This window comes from Oncorhynchus keta, chromosome 22 (genome assembly GCF_023373465.1).
Source record: "Oncorhynchus keta strain PuntledgeMale-10-30-2019 chromosome 22, Oket_V2, whole genome shotgun sequence".
Lineage (NCBI taxonomy): Eukaryota > Metazoa > Chordata > Actinopteri > Salmoniformes > Salmonidae > Oncorhynchus > Oncorhynchus keta.
This window is the reverse complement of record NC_068442.1, coordinates 34,361,199-34,377,975: the sequence shown is the minus strand read 5'-3', so window position 1 is coordinate 34,377,975 and position 16,777 is coordinate 34,361,199. Positions and strand designations below refer to the sequence as shown.

The 16,777-nt window shown below is 41.6% G+C and overlaps 1 long non-coding RNA gene across 3 annotated transcripts; it reads left to right on the top strand.

The window, feature by feature from the left end:
* Window positions 1–912: 912 nt before the first annotated feature.
* Window positions 913–16,508, top strand: LOC118401380 (uncharacterized). 3 transcript variants are annotated; one of them, XR_008075538.1, is made up of 4 exons: window positions 913–1,212; window positions 13,661–13,776; window positions 13,875–13,989; window positions 14,246–16,508. It is a non-coding gene; the product is annotated as an uncharacterized LOC118401380 (long non-coding RNA). The 3 variants fall into 3 exon arrangements; XR_004829247.2 differs by having other exon boundaries at window positions 981–1,212; window positions 14,926–16,508; XR_008075539.1 differs by lacking the exon at window positions 913–1,212 and adding an exon at window positions 2,844–3,658.
* The last annotated feature ends 269 nt before the right edge of the window (window positions 16,509–16,777 follow it).

Genomic DNA, 16,777 nt, shown 5'->3' with positions numbered 1-16,777 from the left:
AAATTTTTTTAACAGTTTTTGGTTACTACATGATTCCATGTGTTATTTCATGATGTTTTGATGTCTTCACTATTATTCTACCATAGAAAACATGGTACAAATAAAGAAAAACCCTGGAATGAGTAGGTGTCCAAACGTTTGACTGGTACTGTATATCATTGAGTTAATAACGCTGCATATAAACATGGTCTCTTTTTTTGTTTTCTTGAGTAAGGCAGCTCAAAAATGCAGCTGTTGCAGCTTAGCTCATTGCTTTTTGTGGTGGTGGGGCAAGCCAGCAGTAAATACGGAGCGTTGTGCCGTGATTGGCTCAGTGTTCTCTCACTCATGGGGACACTACGTCACTACCAAGTCTAAGGGTAGATGTAGATAATTCTAGCCCCTTGGGTGCTGCCATAGAGTTACATTAGAAGTCTCCATCCAAGAAGGCTCAAGGTAATTAATTGGCCATAGATAAAATGATGTCAAATCCTCATATCTACAGTAGCTTTGATTGGACTGATTATGTCAACATCACACTTTCAAAATCTTCGCTAGCAGTCATCATGAATGAATCAAGTCGACAATCTACTGGCAAATCCTTTTTAATGCTTGTCAATTGAAGAGAAATAATGAAGAGAAATGATAGATAAAACGTATTGGTGATCATCGGCCGTTGCACATAAACGTTACACAAAAAGTTGGAAATCGCAAATTCAACAATGAGTGGTTTGGAAAGAATCAGTGGCTAACTGCAGGCATCGCCAAACAATCATTAGCCTTCTATTCAGTGGAGTGGCTCTGACTGTGTGGTCCCAAGTCTAAGATTAAGGGTCTTTTTTCCTAGTTTAAAATTATAAACAGTCAACATTGACCATGCTGTCAATGAAGAATGATTTGTGCCCCGCTCATAACAACTGTTAACTTGGAACTGCAAAATCTGACTTTAGTAAGTTCAAGACAACTGGGAACTCTGGAAAAACGAGCTACGACTGGGAAAAAATATTTTGAACGGTCATCCAACTCGGAATTTTAAATCGGGAACTCAGGCCTCTTTCTAGAGCTACGTCACTGACGTCATCATGATTCAAAATGTTTTCTTCTTCTTCGATTTTCCAGTTGTTTTGAAAGCACCATTAATCCAGAGAATGCCAGACTTTGATGACAAAGTTTGATGACAAAAGAAATTACCATTACACCACCTTCCTGTTCAAGTGAGAACAGCACAACAAGGTGAGTCCAAAAATGTATTGTATGCCGCTGCATAAATGATGCAATATACCAGAGAGATATGCATACTGTAGCTAATAAAGAAATGCTAAGTATATGTTTTGTAGTAAGCTGTTAGTAGGGCGATATCAACCCAGAGCATATCGGACTGCATGATATCAACACGATATCAGCTCGATATCAGCGTGATATCAACCCAGAGCATATCGGACTGCTTCTCTCTACCATATCACCGGATTCCTGCCGCTCAGGATCATTACACCGGATCATTACTCCGGTTCATCGCAGCTAACTAGCTGCAAACGAGTGGCTACTGTTAACTAACGCCTCTGTCCCGAAGCAAGCACCAGCTAGCCTTGAGCTAGGCCCATATACCAGCTAATTCTAGGGCTACAATACCTCCTTTGCCAATTGGCCTGGACCCTTTATTGTCGACACAGAGTCCAGCCATCACGACTGGACTGCCGACGTGATCGCCCGATGTGGTCTCAACAGGCTATTCTGTTACGATGTCACCAAAGAACCATCTGCTAGCCCTGGCCCGCTAACTTTTCTAAACGCTGTGTCCCCTGCTCGCCAAGCGTAGTAGTGACTACCGAACGGCACCCTGACTCACCTATTGCTGCTCTTGTGACCCTATGATCACTCGGCGACACAGCTGATGCCCCCTGGACTGTTTCAATAACACGGTAAACATTTTGTTTACCTGTCGGCCCCAGCCTCAAACTGAGGTCCTGTATGTACGGAACTGACCCGCTCTGCCCATTCATTGCCATTTACCCATTGTTGTCTTAGCTCTCCTGATGAACAACTGTGATTGCTTTATGCGTCTCTCTAATGACAATATGCCTCTCTGTCTTGGCTAGTACTTATTGTTTTATTTCACTATAGAGCCCTGAGTCCCGCTCAAAATGCCTTTGATAGCTCTTTTGTCCCACCCCACACACATGCGGAGACCTCACCTGCCTTAACTGGTGCTACCAGAGACGAAACCTAATAATAATAATTTAGTCTATTTTCCCCTCTTAATTTCCGCTGCTGTTCTGACTTTGTGGTTCACATGAAGCCTATAACCTGTTAATAAGAAATGTAATCATTGAATATTGTAATTTATTGCTTGCCTACATTGTACTCCCTCCTCGATTTTTAGCCTGCCAAAATCCCCACTTCTAATTTCCTTAATTTTGTGTCTAGAGTCAAATACTTTCTATTGAACAAACTTCATTTCAGGATAGGCAACCGAAATTAATAATGAATGTATGTGTGTTATATTAAACAGAGAGGGAGTAAAATGTAGAAAAGAAATAAACATTTCAGATCAACTACTATTCGAATAAGACATGGGAGAGATGACGAAGTTTGGCAAATAGATTTATTTATAGACTAATACACTTGAAACAAATAGCCAAACCGAAAACTGCAGACATTACTAGTGCCTCCCCCGCGATCAAACCGATATAAAAAAAATTAATGAAACGCAGCCTAACGAGATCAGAAATATCAATTAGCATGCAAATCGAAGCAATGAAGAATTGAGTGTGTGTGCGTTCACGCGAAGTGGGGAGGGGGATTCTGCCAGGGGGGAAATTTTCGGCACAACACCGGCTCCTTTGGTGGTGGAGGTGATAGGAACCTTGGAAGTATAAAGATTAAGACATTTACACCAGGAGGGGGAGCAGCGTCAACAGGAACTGCAAGAACTCGAATAACAATGAGCTGTGGCTCATGCAAGGCGAGGAGTCCGCACCTAGTGTTCCTACACGCGCCACAAACTGTGCTCTGTTTTGCCAGGGAGATACTGCTGGCGGTGGCGCCTCAGACTACAGGGCTGAACAGGACTCAGCCACAGGAACAGCGCTAACCGGGTTGGCTACTGGTTGGACAGGTGAAGGAAGGCATTACCGGTATGATATGCAATAAAAGCGGAGATTGCAGAAGGGACCCCAACATTTCTGGGAGCCTGTCCTCCATCATATTTTAGGCAGGAGAAGCAGACAGCAGGAATAGTTGAACCCGACGACGGGAAAAGGCAGTCTAGATGTAATTCAAGAGTCGCCAGCATGGACGGTTCTATTACCTCAGCGGGGACATTAGCACAGGGGCAAGGGACCGAGGTGGCCGGGGCAACAACTACTGCCACTGTGAAAAAGGACCCCCGAGTTTCCTTCTCAAATGCCCCTAGTAGAAAAGCATCGTCCTCTGTGCAGAACCAACAGAAGATGAATTCTGTCTCATGTTTTAAATCTGAGGATATTTCCCAGGTTGTGACAGATGAATGGGAACCAAATGACAATCGAACATACATGCAGCGGCAATTTAGTTCCATGCTTCAGCCTGGAGTTAATAAATTTTCACTGCGTATGTTTGGGAGCCAAAAAGCTGTTGAAAAGGAACAACAGCGCGTCAAATCGGCCGGTAATTGGATTATTCATCCATACAGCGATTTCAGGTAAGTGTAAAGTGGCACTGAGGTTGGGCGCAAATTGGTCATCCATGGGCTGAACAAGTATAATCATTTAACCAAGACACATAACTTTAATTTAAATCACAATTAACCAAATTGATATTACGCATTGGAAGTAAACTATGGAGGAATGTTAAATGTGCAGATTTGTTGACATCCATCTTTTGCTGTCAGTGAGGTTTGCAGCTTTTCATCAGTAATGTATCGCCACTAAATGCAAATCTGAAATTATAGACCAAAAGATATTGTCAAAACACCGAATCTAAAACCCGAAAAAGTCGTTTACACATTCTCCTCATCATTGCGCAGTTTTGATAGATTTGTGTCTCATGACCTTTTCCATGATGGAACATAGTTGGTTTAGGGACGCGTGTTGTGTACTGCTCAAAACTTAGTAGTTAACATACAAAGGAAAGGCCTATTTAGTAATGTCTCACGTTTGTAATGAATAGTCGGGGACTTGCAGTGATGCCTCCTGCATAAATCAACTGACCAAAAATGACTTGTTGGTGGTGAAGATACTTGGTAAACATAATATTAAACTATTATTTAGGCAGGCTAGCCTAGTGGTTAGAGCGTTGGGCCAGTAACAGAAAGGTTGCCAGAAGTTGACTGGCCACCCCACATAGCCTGGTTCCTCTCTAGGTTTCTTCCTAGGTTTTGGCCTTTTTAGGGAGTTTTTCCTAACCACCATGCTTCTACACCTGCATTGCTTGCTGTTTAGGGTTTTAGGCTGGGTTTCTGTACAGCACTTTGAGATATCAGCTGATGTACGAAGGGCTATAGAAATACATTTGATTTGATTTGATTTGTTGCTACATCGAATCCCCGAGCTGACAAGGTAAAAAAAAACCGGTCCTTCTGCCCAGTTAACCCACTGTTCCTAGGCGGTCATTGTAAATACAAATTGGTTCTCAACTGATTTTCCTAGTTAAATAAAATATTAAAGCTGCAATATGGAACTTTTTGGGGACTAGATCAAATTCACATAGAAAAGTGAGTTATAGATCTGTCATTCTCATTGAAAGCAAGATTAAGAAGCAGTAGATCTATTCTATGTGAGCTATTTCCATGCTTCCCGTTCTTAAGTTTCATTCTTTTTGTATTTTACTTTCGGTTTTGTACACCAGCTTCAAATAGCTGAACATACAATATATTTCACAGCTGTTTAGATGGTACAATGATTATCTACACTATCCTTGCTTGTTTTATCACATAAATTGAAATGAGCAAGCAGGAAACGGAGGAACGATTTCTGCATAGTGTATCTTTAAATACACATGAAATAATTGTCCTATAGTTCCTTCATAAAAAATGCTTTATGGGCAATTTATTAAGCATGCTTTCAGTTTATTTTTATTAAAGTCAGGCTTTTTCTTCTGTAATAACTTTCCAAAAATAAAATGCTAATTAGCCGCTAATGTGGCTATCATACAGAACTACACATCCTGATGCAAGTTTTGACGTAACCACTCAAGGTGCAGGGTGGAAAGAACCTCCACATTTCTTCATGCAAACTCATCCACAAGTAACCTAGCAAGTAGATATTACAGCCTTTCTAGTTTCTCGTGTAAATAATTGATATTTTGTATTTCTTGTGTGTATTCTTGTTTAGCATTTTTCAAATGACCTAGCTAGCTATCATAGCATTTTTCATTACTCTCATTTTTTAAATTACCTTGGCCTTTTTAGCTAACTAGCTAACCTTAGGTCTCTCCGTCGATCAGAAGCAAGGATGGTTCTGTGCTCTACACCGGATTGTAACCAGTAACGTTACTTTGATAAGCACACGTGTATTTGATCGTTTTCCGTCCTCTGAGTGAGAGGCTTCGCTGGAGTTGTGAGATAAGGTAAGCCCTGTTTGCTAGCTGCTAACAAGCTATTTTGGTCAAAGAGCTGTGGTTAGCTAGATGCTTTTGAAAATTAGCTAGATAATCACGACTGTAGTTACGTGTACAACACACTTTACTTTCCTTACAAGTAAAAAGAAAACCAAATAGGATAGCATAATGACTGTTTTGATCTTTTATTATTTACCTATTATTAAGTTCTTTGTGAGCTAGCCAGCTACATAACGTTAGCTCACAGTTTGCGTAGTCATACTTTTTCACTTGGTGACATGCTAGCTAACGTTAGCCTACCAGGGCAGATATACAGCTAGCTGAATATCGCCTGGTGAGCTAGGTAGTTAGGCACCTTGGTTGGCTAGTTATCTACATTAGCTAACGTTAGCTAGCTAACGTTGCACGATATCTCACCCTGGTGTAGTGGGACGTTAACAATAAGTGGTGACATGTTGAAACAAATCAAATTTGATTTGTCACATGCACCGAATACAACAGGTGTGTAGACCTTACCGTGAAATGCTTACTTACAAGCCCTTAACCAACAATGCAGTTTTAAGAAAATAGAGTAAACAAAATATTTACTAAATAAACAAAAGTGAAAAATAAAAAGTAACACAATAAAATAAAAATAACAATAATGAGGCTATATACAGGGGGTACAGAGTCAATGTGCAGGGGTACAGTTTAGTCGAGGTAATTTGTACATGTAGTTAGGGGTAAAGTGACTGCATAGATAATAAACAGCGAGTAGCAGAGGTGTAAAAACAAAGGAGGGGGGTCAATGCAAATAGTCTGGGTGGCCATTTGATTAATTATTAAGCAGTTTTATGGCTTGGGGGTAGAAGATGTTAAGAAGCCTTTTGGACCTAGACTTGGCGCTCCGGTACCGGTTGTCGTGCGGTAGCAGAGAGAACAGTCTATGACTTGGGTGACTGGGATCTTTGACATTTTTTGGGGCCTTCTTCTGACACCGCTGAGAATATAGGTCCTGGATGGCAGGAAGCTTGGCCCTAGTGATGTACGCACTACCCCCCTGTAGCGCCCAGGGTTGGGTAGGTCACTTTCTAAATGTAATCCATTACAGTTATTACTTACCTGTCCAAAATTGTAATCAGTAACGTAACTTTTGGATTACCCAAACTCAGTAACGTAATTTGATCACATTCAGTTACTTTTAGATTACTTTCCCCTTAAGAGGCATTAGAAGAAGACAAAACTGTACAGTTTAAGTCGGAAGTTTACATACACCTTGTAAACTCAGTTTTTCACAATTACTGACATTTAATCCAAGTAAAAATTACCAATCTGAGGTCAGTTAGGATTACCACTTTATTTTAAGAATGTGAAATGTCAGAATAATAGTAGAGACAATGATTTATTTCAGCTTTTATTTCTATCATCACATTCCCAGTGGGTCAGAAGTTTACATACACTATATTAGTGTTTGGTGGCATTGCCTTTAAATTGTTTAACTAGAGTCAAATGTTTTGGGTAGCCTTCCACAACCTTCCCACAATAAGTTGGGTGCATTTTGGCCCATTCCTCCTGACAGAGCTGTTGTAACTGAGTCAGGTTTGTAGGCCTCCTTGCTCGCACATGCTTCTTCAATTCTGCCCACAAATTTTCTATGGGATTGAGTTCAGGGCTTTGTGATGGCCACTCCAATACCTTGACTTTGTTGTCCTTAAGCAATTTTGCCACAACTTTGGAAGTATGCTTGGGGTCATTGTCCATTTGGAAGACCCATTTGCGACCAAGCTTTAACTTCTTGACTGATGTCTTGAAATGTTGCTTCAATATATCCACGTAATTTTCCTCCCTAATGATGCCATCTATTTTGTGAAGTGCACTAGTCCCTCCTGCAGTAAAGCACCCCCACAACATGATGCTTCCACCCCCGTGCTTCACGGTTCTTTGGCTTGCAAGCCTCCCCCTTTTTCCTCCAAACATAACGATGGTCATTATGGCCAAACATTTATATTTTTGTTTCATCAGACCAGAGAACATTTCTCCAAAAAGTACGATCTTTGTCCCCATGTGCAGTTTCAAACCATAGTCTGGCTTCTTCCTTGCTGAGCAGCCTTTCAGGTTATGTTGATATAGGACTCGTTTTCCTGTTGATATAGATACTTTTTTACCTGTTTCCTCCAGTATCTTCACAAGGTTCTTTACTGTTCTGGGATTGATTTGCACTTTTCGCACCACAGTACGTTCATCTCTAGGAGACAGAACGTGTCTCCTTCCTGCGATGTATGACAGCTGCATGGTCCCATGGTGTTTATACTTGCGTACTATTGTTTGTACAGATGAACGTGGTACCTTCAGGCATTTGGAAATTTCTCCCAAGGATGAACCAAACTTGTGGAGGTCTTGGCTGATTTCTTTTGATTTCCCCATTATGTCAAGCAAAGAGGCACTGAGTTTGAAGGTAGGCCTTGAAATACATCCACAGGTACACCTCCAATTGACTCAAATTATATCAATTAGCCTATCAGAATCTTCTAAAGCCATGACATAATTTTCCTGAATTTTCCAAGCTGTTTAAAGGCACAGTCAACTTAGAGCATGTAAACCTCTGACCCACTGGAATTGTGAAACAGTGAATTGTAAGTGAAATAATCTGTCTCTAACCAATTGTTGGATAAATTACCTGTGTTATGCACAAAGTAGATGTCATAACCGACATGCCAGAACTATAGTTTGATAGCAAGACATTTGTGGAGTGGTTGAAAACTAGTTTTAATGACTTCAACTGTATGTTACCAATTGAACGATATCTATTGCAGGATAAATCAATGTTAAAGTTTACATAGCTGGCCATATATAGATGTTAAAAAATGTTTGTGTGTGTGTTGGTAATGTAGGCTTCTTCTAACCCATTGCTTTCTACTACATATAATAATATTATTAAATTATATCTTTACATTAAAAACCAAAGTCTTATCAGAGTTCCAGTCATTTCAATAAATGTTATACCCCTTGATCGTCAAGAATAGTACTTGGAGATATGGAAGTATAGATTAGCCAGATAGTTTTTACCTGAGCATAACCCCAAAACTAAGGACTTATTAGCCAGCCCTACTCTGTTGTTTATGATTTTGTTGTCATAGAGACCTGATTGGGGCTCATTGATTCCAAATGAAAAATAAATGCTGCGTTCATGGAATGGCATGTTTTGAGCGCTACTTAAAAGTGCTATTTACATGTGAAAAATGTATGTCATATGCTGCATTTGCTATAGGCCTATTGTTTACATTTTTGTTGGTGACACTTTGATATCTTGATAATATGCAGCTGTTTAAAGGGAAAATCAACAGATGAAAAAATAACAAAATTGTTGGACCTCTGTTTTGGTAAAAAGCTGAGGGATAGGCCTGGAGAAATGTAACCACTCTCAGATTAATAGACAGTGCTATGAATTTAAAGACTGACCATCCATGATAGCAACATGATTGTTTTAACCATGTTATGAGGGTATACAGTGTGTGTTTACATTTACAATGTTTACAAACATTGGAGAAAAACAAGCTTATATTTTGGGTTCTCATGGAGTGTGACAGTTATGTTATATTCTTCAAGAATTAAAATATATAGAGTACCAGTCAAAGGTTTGAACACCTACTCATTCAAGGGTTTTTCTTTATTTTTGACTATTTTCTAAATTTCTTCATAATAGTGAAGACATCAAAACTATGAAATAACACATATGATATCATGTAGTAACCAAAAAAGTGTTAAACAAATCAAAATATATTTTATATTTGAAATTCTTCAAAGTAGCCACCCTTTGCCTTGTTGACAGCTTTGTACACTCTTGGCATTCTCTCAGCCAGCTTCTCCTGGAATGCTTTTCCAACAGTTTTGAAGGAGTTTCCACATATGCTGAGCACTCGTTGGCTGCTTTTCCATCACTCTGCGGTCCAACTTATCCCAAACCATCTAAATTGGGTTTAGGTCAGGTGATTGTGGAGGCCAGGTCATCTGATGCAGCACTCCATAACTTTCCTCCTTGGTCAAATAACACTTACACAGCCTGCAGGTGTATTGGGTCATTGTCCTGTTGAAAAACAAATGATAGTCCCACTAAGCGCAAACTAGATGGGATGGTGTATTGCTGCAGAATGCTGTGGTAGCCATGCTGGTTAAGTGTGCCTTGAATTCTAAATAAATCACAGACAGTGTCACCAGCAAAGCACCCCCACACAATCCCACCTCTTCCTCCATACTTCATGGTGGGAACCACACATGCGGAGATCATCCTTTCACCGACTCGTCATTTCACAACGACGGTTAGAAACAAAAATCTCGAATTTGGACTCATCAGACAGATTTCCACAGGGTTCATGTCTATTGCTCGTGTGTCTTGGCCCAAGCAAGTCTCTTATTCTTATTGGTGTCCATTAGTAGTAGTTTCTTTGTTCCTTGTTTGTCAACAGTTGATGTTGAGATGTGTCTGTTACTTGAACTCTGTGAAGCATTTATTTGGGCTGCAATCTGAGGTGCAGTTATTTGTAATTCATTTATCATCTGTCTCTGCTAGGTAAAGCCCTGCCTTATCTCAGCTCACTGGTCACCTTAGCAGTACCCACCCATAGCACGCGCTCCAGCAGGTATATCTCACTAGTCACCCCCAAAGCCAATTCCTCCTTTGACCACCTTTCCTTCCAGTTCTCTGCTGCCAATGAACTGCAAAAATCACTGAAGCTGGAGACTCATATCTCCCTCACTAGCTTTAAGTACCAGCTGTCAGAGCAGCTCACAGATCACTGCACCATTACATAGCCCATCTGTAAATAGCCCATCCAATCTACCTCATCCCCCTACTGTATTTATTTATTTATCTTGCTCCTTTGCACCCCAGTATCTCTACTTGCACATTCATCTTTACATTAATCACCCCAGTGTTTAATTGGTATATTGTAATTACTTCGTCACCATGGCCTATTTGTTGCCTTACCTCCCTTATCTTACCTCATTTGCACACACTGTATATAGATTTATTTTCTACTGTAAATATTGACTGTATGTTTGTTTATTCCATGTGTAACTCTGTGTTGTTGTATGTGTCTAACTGCTTTGCTTTATTCTTGGCCAGGTCGCAGTTGTAAATGAGAACTTGCTCTCAACTAGCCTACCTGGTTAAATAAAGGTGAAATAAATAAAAGAATCTGCAGCAGATTTAACTCTGGGTCTTCCTTTCCTGTGACGGTCCTCATGAGAGCCAGTTTCATCATGGTGCTTGATGGTTTTTGCTACTGCACTTGAAGAAACTTTCAAAGTTCTTGAAATTTTCCACATTGACTGACCTTCATGTCTTAAAGTAATGATAGACTGTCATTTATTAACTACAGGTTACCCCTTTAAGTCTATCAAATGTGTGCGAGTGTGAGCATGTGTCCATTAGGCCTATAGATTTTTTTTATCAGCGTATATTACATTGGCTGGGATCCGCACTATGCAGCTGTTGCAAGAGCGCATTTTTCACTGGCTGTCCACTGGTTTCAAAAACAATGATTGATAAGCAGCTTAAACTTCTTCAATTCAACCATTATTGGGTTCAAATACACATTTAGATTTGTGAACCACCATCCACAACGACCACAATCCGTAAATCGCAAATAGCTAAACGAGGGAGCAGCAGTGTGATTCACATACACGCGCTATGTAGAAATCAATAAGTGATATCTGTATCGCCGTAGACTACATCACTGCTGTCATCCTTACCTCTAAGCGTTTATGGAAGTTGGATAATCTTTGGATGCCGACAGCAGTCGCACCATTGGAAGACATACCTTGGACCAAAGCCTATTGCTGTGCTTTTCCCATGATCGATCAAACACATTTGGTGTTTCATCATAGTGGTCTCTGTCTTGTGGTCAGACTCGCTCAGGACGAACAAACTTAAACTTGCGCAATTTTTCAATGCTGATTAGAATGTCATTGAGAAAACAGGAAAGTGTGAAATATGTTTTTCCCGAAACATCCTTTCTGAATTTAAGAGTAATCCTTGAAGTAATCATCTAGTTTTTCCAAAGTATCTGTAATCTGATTATATAATTTTTTCTTGGTAACGTAATGGATTACAGTTACCATTTTTTTTGTAATCCCTTAAATGTAACATGTAATCCTTTACTCCCTAGCCCTGTTAGCGTCTTACGGTCAGATGCCGAGCAGTTGCCATACCAGGCGGTGATGCAACCAACCAGGATGCTCTCGATGGTGCAGCTGTATAACTTTTTGAGGATCTATGGACCCATGCCAAATCTTTTCAGTCTCCTGAGGGGGAAAAGGCCACATCTTCATTACTTTCTTGGTGTGTTTGGACCATGATAGTTTGGACACCAAGGTACTTGAAAATCTCGACCCGCTCCACTTCAGCTCCATCGACGTGAATGGGTGCTTGTTCGGTCCTCCTTTTCCTGTAGTCCACAATCATCTTCTTTGTCTTGTTCATGTTAAGGGAGAGGTTGTTTTCCTGCCACCACACAGCCCCCGGCCACTAGGAGCGCCGCTTCTGGATGAGCATTTTCTTGTTTGCTTACGGCTTTATACAGCTCGTTGAGTAAGGTCTTAGTGCCAGCTTCGGTTTGTGGTGGTAAATAGGCGGCTACGAAAAATATAGATGAAATCTCTCTCGGTAGATAGTGTGGCCTACAGGTTATCATGAGGTACTATACCTCGAGACTACCATTAACTACTCACCAACGAATTCTCACAAGGCACCCTGATCTCCGCCCCCTGTATTTACTTATTTTCTTCACGTGAATGACAGGGATTTGGGCCTTGTCTGGGAGCAACATTACTTATATCCTTTGCGTCGGACTCATTAAAGAAAAAATCTTCATCCAGTTCGAGGTGAGTAATCGCTGTTCTGATATCCGGAAGCTCTTTTCGGTCATAAGAGATGGTAGCATCAACATTATGTACAAAATAAGTTACAAACAGTGTGAAAAAATACACAAAATAGCACAATTGGTTAAGAGCCCGTAAAACGGCAGACATCCCCTCCGGCGCCATTCTTCTGAATTAACAAATGTGACTAACGTTAGTGATTAGCGCTAACTAGCTAACATTATTTAACATGAATTAACATGTCACCACAGGGAAAAGTGTGACTACATGAACGGTGAACTAATGTTCACTAGCTGGCTATCAAAGGACTTGTGGGTTCAATGTTTTCCCGTACAAAACACAAAACGGTTTTGTTCCACGAGTGCATAGTTACACGACTAATAAAATGACCTGTGAAGTCAGTTATACATGTCAACAGGGATGGAAATCAAACTAGCCCGAGAATAGTACTTTTCAGACTGGGCTAGTAGACAATGTGCCAAACTAGCCTGACACAACAGTGAAATGGCTGTGAAATGAAAATGTGCCAAAATTTACAAACATCACATGCCACAGATTTAGGACCCGGGCTAGTAGAAAATTGTGGTCTGCTGGCCAGTGCCCAAAATCCTTATGTTCCATCCCTGCATGTCAGTCCCTTTCAGATGATCCCCCTATCACTGTTTGTCCTCCTCAATGACCTCACCGCTGAGGGTTTTAACTTCCCCCTTGATAATTAGAATCAGAAGTACAGTCGTATAGCTCATCACAATACTAAACCTCTTCGGCAAATAGTACCCTAGACAGTCCTGATCATCTAGTTGAGCATTCCAGATAATTCCATCCCAGCAGAAATGTCCCATTCACATTGTAGGATTTTAGATGTGCAGATAGATGAAAGCCCAGTTCATTTTACAGTTACTTTAGTCAAGTGTAGGTCTGTGGGTTATGGAATTTTAATATAGATTTGACCATTTTAGTAATCAACTTCGCTAGCTAGTAAAAGTAAAAAAATATATATATTTCCGATTGGTGGACTGGAAACCCTGTGGCAACAATCAGGTCTGTATCTGTAATTTTCCGGTGGGAAAGAGAAATGGCCCTGTATTTACCAGAGAAAGATCCAGACTGTTGATTGGGAAAAAATAACAAACAATGAGGCATGAGGATTGGGTGTTGAGGGACCATTTGTCACATTGTCCAAGGTGGGTTTGTGTTATGATAAACAATGCATTTTCTGTCCAGATAAAGATGTTGATAGGGCATTGAGAAAGACCCACCACTGACCTAATGTCTCTTTGTTTTCCAGTCCAAAAGGAGTGCAGCCCTTGTGCCATCTGGTGCATGGACATCCTTTGCCAGTGTGATCCGAGTGCAAGTGTCAAGTTGTAGAGACTACAACAGATCGAGCCTGTGGACGGACAGGTCAGTAACTCATCAAATATGATACAATATTGTGTAAAACATAGAATTCATAAATGCATCCACATTTTTACTTTATGTCCCCTTTTCTCCATGTTTAGACATGTGGAGTGACATGCGAAACACCAGGCTCACCCCAAGAGAAGCAGTGCATAATCAACGCCATCCTCAGCAAGGAGATATGCTGGAAATTAGTTACTCTCTCTAACTCTGGGGGTAAGACGTAATTTAAACATCACAGCTATAAATTCCCACTGTGCCCATTATAAAATGCAATATGAATTGTGTCGTACTAGTGAATGAAACTGGGAGGAGATGCACTCAGACCAGCCTTTGTGATTGAACTTACGTTAACTACATTACTTTAGTTGGCTGCTTTGAGCAACACTTGAATGTAATATAACCTATTCTAGGAGCCTATTGTTTGTGTATGATCTTTATTCATTGTTCACTTGTTTTTCAACAATTTCAGGTATAGGCAGGGATGACTGGGACCTTCAGCTAGTAAGACACAGGGAGCAAGACATTATTTGAACATCACAGATATAAATTACCACTGTGCCCATGATCAAATTAACTACATTACTTTAGTTGGCTGCTTTGAACAAAACTTGTATGTAATATAACTATCATTTTTCAGGTATGAGCCAGATGCAGACAGTGTCGAAGAATCAATAGTTTATTTCTAGTACAGGGGCAGGCAAACAACAGGTCAAAGGGAGGCAGAGGTCAGTAATCCAGAGAGGGTGCAAAAGGTCCAGAACGGCAGGCAGTCTCAGGGTTTGGGCAGGGGTGTCTCCAGACCAGTGAGGTGGGGCAAGGTATAGAACGGCAGGCAGGCTCAGTGTCAGGGCAGGCAGAATGGTCAACACCTTGAAGGACTAGAAAACAGGAGCAAGAACAAACAGGAGCAGGGGAACAAACACTGGTAGGTTTCACGAAACAAAATGAACTGGCAACAGACAAACAGAGAACACAGTGATAAATACACAGGGGATAATGGGGAAGATGGGTGACACCCGGAGGTTGGTGGAGACAAGCACAAAGACAGCTGAAACAGATCAGGGTGTGACAATTACCTATTCTGGGAGCCTAGTGTGTCTGTATGAACTATGTGGAATAATTTTGGACCATTGGCTTCCCTGAAAACAGTTGCTGACAAGCGGAGCAATAGGAGTCTGTCAGACGTTGTCATGCTGGATGGGGATGGTGATGGAGGCTTTGGTGGTTCACACAACGAAGAAGCTGATATCCCTTCCAATGATGTGGAGTTGACGTTGGACCTGGTGCCAGGAAGGATTGTCTTCACAGAGGCAGTAAAACCCTCCTTCCTTCATATAGGAATCCTTAAACTTCACTGTCTCTTCAATAGTAAGGTCCCTTGCACCATAGGGACACTTGACCTCCAACACAGCTGTGGTGCCCACCCAGAATCCCAGACCCCGTGAACAAAAGCCCTCCTGCACATCCATCCCTGTAGCCATTTTAAATGCCTTGATGCCCTCCTCTTTGTTACCTGTGCCCCACTTTACAGACACCCATCCAACGACTGTGATCTGAGGACCCTTTTTTAGCAGTGATGGAGTAACACGCTTGGCCCTAACCACTGCTCCATAATTTATGGCTGTCAACCTCCATCTTCTCATGGTGTGTCAGTTGGGGTTGGTGCAATGTCGAACTGTTACCTGCCATATAGCTTTCGGCTGCTCCACCAACAGCGCCATGCCAACCAGGATGCCGGTTTGCCCGAGGTGCCCTTTTTAAATTTTATTTTATTTTTTACAATTTCCAGTACAGACAGGAATGACAGGGAGGGTAGCAGTTGTTATGGCTCAGGTTCAGGGAGACATGCCATTCCACTGAACCTGCCCCAGAGATGGTTCCTTAGCTACTGAAGATCCTCCTCTGTGGGCTCTCTGGACAGAGGGTTGTTGTCTTCAGCCAGGTACAGGTCCTCCACTGACTGCACCTCGTTGGGCACGGCTGGCTTCCTCCATTAGCATTCCACATCCGTACGGCTGAAATTGTGACCCACCAAAATAGGCTGCATGGCTACCTGTATGAGCTCCACGGAGGCATAGAGGGAATCACCTGGTCACCTACAGAGACCTGCCAAGATGGAAGATGTTAAGTGCCACATGCCTTTCAATACATTCATTTGAACATCTTGAAATACATTTGTTGTAAAAAATGTGCTGTATAAATAAAGTTTGATTTGAATGATGACATATTCTGGTTAATGATAATTGATTAAGTGTATCTTTCTTTGTAGAATGTTGACAGCTGTATAGAACACATTGTATTGCTAAGATTCTCAAACTTAACTTGATAGCTACACTCCGATACAGGATAAACTTTATCTCTCATATTGGCCCTGACCAAACCAATAAGTTGCCCCTCACTATAGCTGTACTTCTACACATGGTATCAAGGTATCAACTGTCCCAGATGCAGACAGTTGTGAGGTAACAAAAGTTTATAACAAAAACGGGGGCAGGCAAACGACAGGTCAATGGCAGGCAGTGGTCAACAATCCAGATCAGAGTCCGAAACAGGAGACAAAGGGCTGTGAGACATAGTTTTAATCCTAGACACATGAAAAGTGGGATGTATACGGAGGGTACGGGGCAACAGAAGATGAACAGCAGAAGGGGCTAATCATTGTGAGGATGGGGAAAGGGCCAGTACAATGGGGGGAAAGTTTGCAGGACTCCACCCGGAGGGGCAGATCTCAAGTAGACAGCCATACCCTCTTCCCGACACGACACCGGGGAGCCGGAGTCCGGTGTCAGTCCGCTTGTCGCCTATACCTGGAGGTCGTCTTGAGAAGAGCCGACTGGACTCTCTTTTTGGTACGGCGACAGTGGCGGACAAACATCTGGCCCGAGGGTATGCCGGCCTCTTCCTCTTGCTCCGGGAAGAGCAGGGGAGGGTGTTGCCCTCGAAAGGCGAGAGTCCGGTGGCAGAGCAGGGGAGGGTGTAGCGGGCTTATTCAACACACACG